We start from the raw sequence: 3,608 nt of genomic DNA on the forward strand, positions 1-3,608 counted from the left end.
TTGTCTTTCGGGTCACCCCGATGACCCATTAGCGCCCCGGGGCATTGGACTGCCAGCGTCTGTAGGAACATCTAGGGTGAGGTGGCGTGCCTCAGAGCGAGGACCTTTCCTCCCAGCCCCCGCCCCCAGTTCCTGGGGCTGGGCTGGCTGGGCAGGGCCGACTGTGTAGGGACTGACGTCGGGTTTGGGCAGACGGACGGGCGGGGCTCTGTGCTCTGTGCAACCCTGGCTCTGACGAGGCGACACCCTGTTGCTCTGCAAAACTACCTGCCCTTCTCCCCTGGGTAAGATGCACCGGGTCGGCGACCGCTAACTCGGAGGGCAATTTGGCAGGGGGATTCTCCATTCTCCTGGAAGACGGACCTCATCCCTTTGGGCTGAGCTGTCATCCCAACTCCGCCCCCTTCCCACTAGAGTCAAAGCCCTGAGGATTCGAACTGTGTTATTATTCCCCCACTGAGGGGCCACCCAGTGTGGCTGGGCGGGAGCTTAGGACGGAGGAGCTGGTGTTTCATTTAGGTACCGGTTAAACTTGATTTCTTTCTCTAGAGTGCTTAGTTATTGCTGGTCTCTTATCTTTACCCTCCTTTGGGGAGCTTCTGACCCGGGTAGGGAGCTGAGGATAGGGATCTGGGCTGAAGCATCTATGCTTTTCTGTTGTGGTTTGTGTTTACAGGTTTTCTGTGCCGGCTTTAAGTTTTAAACAGGCAGAGGGCAAGGACTGTGCTCCTCAGGCTCGATAGTACTGATTACACAAACCATGAGAAACGCAACACTTCTCCTTCTCCGTGGTTAATCTAGAGGTTTGAATGCTGTCATATAGGAGTCAAGAGTTTCTGGAATTCTAACAGGGTAGAGTTGCAGACTCTTAGGAGAGTGTGTAGGTAGCAGCCGGGAAAAATACCAGTCTCTGTGTGTGTATGTGCGAGGGCGCGTGGGGGTAGGGGTGGGGTCAGCTGTACTTGGTGTAGTGGAGAGAACTTGGGATTTGGGGGTGGGAAGACGTGAATGCCACAAATACTTCTTAGTCTTGTGACTCTGAGCAAGACACCTAACTTCCCCAGCCTCTGTAAAATGGGGGTGATAATAGCATCTACCTCATTAGGTCCTTGCAAAGACAAATGAAATAATACACATAAAACAATTTGCAAATCTGAAAATGCTGTTTGATGTTAGCTATTGTTTTTAGAAGTACAAGCAACCTAGCTAGGTACTGCAAAGATAGAATTAGAGACTTGTTCGACTCCTGTTTGCCCTCCACGTTGGTTGCCTAATTTGAGACTGGCCAGCCCTGAGTGTGTGGAAGGTGATGTTGGAGCAAGAGACAGCTCATGGACTTGGAGTCAGAAGAGAAAAATGTCTTTGAATTCTACACAGTTGCTCCATTATCAAGAGCAAATCACTCAATCTCTTTGCCCCTCTTTCTTTATGTGTAAATTGAGCACGATACCTACAGTGGGTTTATGGTGAAGTTCCAGAGATGTATGTACAATTTTTTGTTGTTGATGTTCAGTTGTTTCAGTCGTGTCTGACTCTTCTTGACCCACTTTGGTTTTTTTTTTTTTGGAGGGGGGAGGAGGCGATCAGGCTTAAGTGACAGCTGGTAAATGTCTGAGGTCAGATTTGAACTGGGAACAAGATGAGTCTTCTTGACTCCAGGCCTGGGCATTCTATCCACTGCAACACCTAGCTGCTACAATGTTTTGTAACCTTAAAAAAATCAAAATCGGATTATAGTGGAGTAAGTATTTTCTGGCAAGGAAACTCCCTCTATCAATACAGTTCAAAAACTATTCTGAAACTTTGTCTTTTTAATAAAAAATGTATTCCCCTACCCCCAATCACATGTTAAAATAATTTCTAACACTTTTAAAATAAAGTTTTAAGTTCCAAAGGGTCCAGAACACTGAGAGGTTCAGTGGTTTGCTCAGGATCACAGAGGGGTCCAGAATACTGAGAGAGAGGTTCAGTGGTTTGCTCAGGATCACAGAGGGGTCCAGAACACTGAGAGAGAGGTTCAGGGGTTTGCTCAGGATCACAGAGGCGCCCAGAACATTGAGAGGTTTAATGGTTTGCTCAGGATCACACAGCCAGTAAGTGACAGAGGTCTGACAGTCAGAGTTCTTGAGTTCACCCAACCTCTGAGAGGGCTTACATTTCAAATATAGCTAACTGTTCCCACCAACTGAGCAGAAACTTTTAAATTTGCAGTTGGTCTTATTGGGCATTCTATACCTCTTTCCTTTTCCCACTCTAAATAACTCTAAATGGAGAAAAGAAGCAGCATTTGTGTTTTGAGAGGGAATGGTTGCTTTTAACTGTTTAAAACCAAAGAAAACAAAGCTGAGAAGAGTAGTGGCTTAGGACCTGACAGCTTTAATTTTGTGTTCCTTTTTTTTGGAGGGATTGGCGGGGGGATCCCAGAGAGGCAGAAAGTGGTGGAGTAGATCTAGGATCTGCCTTGAAGCCAGGAAGACCTCCATTCAAATCTTGTCTCTTGTCATGTATTGACTGTGTGGCCCTGGACAAGTGATTTAACTTCCTTCCCAGTGTCCTAAGCAATTCTTCTCATGATATAAGTGAAGAACATGACCTAAATTGGTAGAGCAAGTTTTGTCACCCAGCAGCATCCTGTGCCATGAAATCACAGGATTTGTGATTTGTGATTTGAAAGGGATTGCCCTTTCTATAGTCCTAACAAACGTTTAAATAGAAGTGGGAGTCTAGAGGACTGCAGCTGACCTGGGTCACATGTGGGATGATCTAGAGAGTCTGAGAGAAAAAAAAAGTGTTGATAGAAAACCCACATTCCATACTAGGACTATTTCCCGCTTCTATCTTGTGTTTTAAAGCTACTTAATCCTGTGGTTATAACACAGGAAGTGGCTTGTAAGGCATGAAGCCAGGCTCATGACACAGGGTGTTGGTGTCCATGGTGTTTTATCATCCCCTTCCCTTTTTCAATGAACTCTTCTTTACCCCCAAATCTCTTTCCTCCCCATAAACTCCTTCAGGTAGCAAGAGAAGTGGGGCTGGGTGGCTAATTCGAATGAAACCAGGATCCTCTCTGCTATTCTTTATTTTTCTCCTTATAAGTATATTGGCCTTCAAAGCTTGTATAATCTAAGGAATGTTGGCAAGGGGGTGGAGAAAAAGCATTTGGAAAGGAGAAACAAGAAGAGAGGGCAGTTAGCATCTTCTGTAGTGGTTAAATTTGTGAAAAGTAGCCTGAAGGGAGGAAAGGAAATGGAGAAAGAGACCATTGCTCAAGATAAAGCGGATCTGGAGGTGTTTCTCAAATGAGAGGTTCCCACTTATTTCAGGCCACTCAACAAATATTTATCAAGTATTTTCTGTGTGCCAAGTAAGGGCGGCTAGGTGGTGCAGTGGATAGATTGCCAGGCCTGGAGTCAGGAAGACTTATCAGTAAGTTTTTGTTATCAGAAGTTTTTGTTCTTGGTTGTTTGTTGTTCAGTCATGTCTGACTCTTCGTGACCCCATTTGGGATTTTATTGGCAAAGATACTGAAGTGGTTTGCCATTTCCTTCTCCAGCTCATTTTACAGATGAGGAAACAGAGGCAAACAGGGCTAAGTGACTTGCCCAGGG

At 45.6% G+C, this 3,608-nt stretch overlaps 1 protein-coding gene across 2 annotated transcripts in view; it reads left to right on the forward strand.

The window, feature by feature from the left end:
- Positions 1-209: 209 nt before the first annotated feature.
- SQOR (sulfide quinone oxidoreductase) overlaps positions 210-3,608 on the forward strand; it is a 45,926-nt gene continuing 42,527 nt past the window's right edge. Inside the window, exon 1 of one of the 2 annotated variants that reach the window (XM_036736858.1) lies at positions 210-284. The gene's annotated coding sequence lies outside the window, so the exon portion shown is untranslated. Of the gene's footprint in view, positions 285-492; positions 520-3,608 lie in introns of those variants that run through there. The other variant, XM_036736860.1, reaches the window with a different exon arrangement.

The sequence above is a fragment of the Trichosurus vulpecula genome, chromosome 8 (genome assembly GCF_011100635.1).
Source record: "Trichosurus vulpecula isolate mTriVul1 chromosome 8, mTriVul1.pri, whole genome shotgun sequence".
Lineage (NCBI taxonomy): Eukaryota > Metazoa > Chordata > Mammalia > Diprotodontia > Phalangeridae > Trichosurus > Trichosurus vulpecula.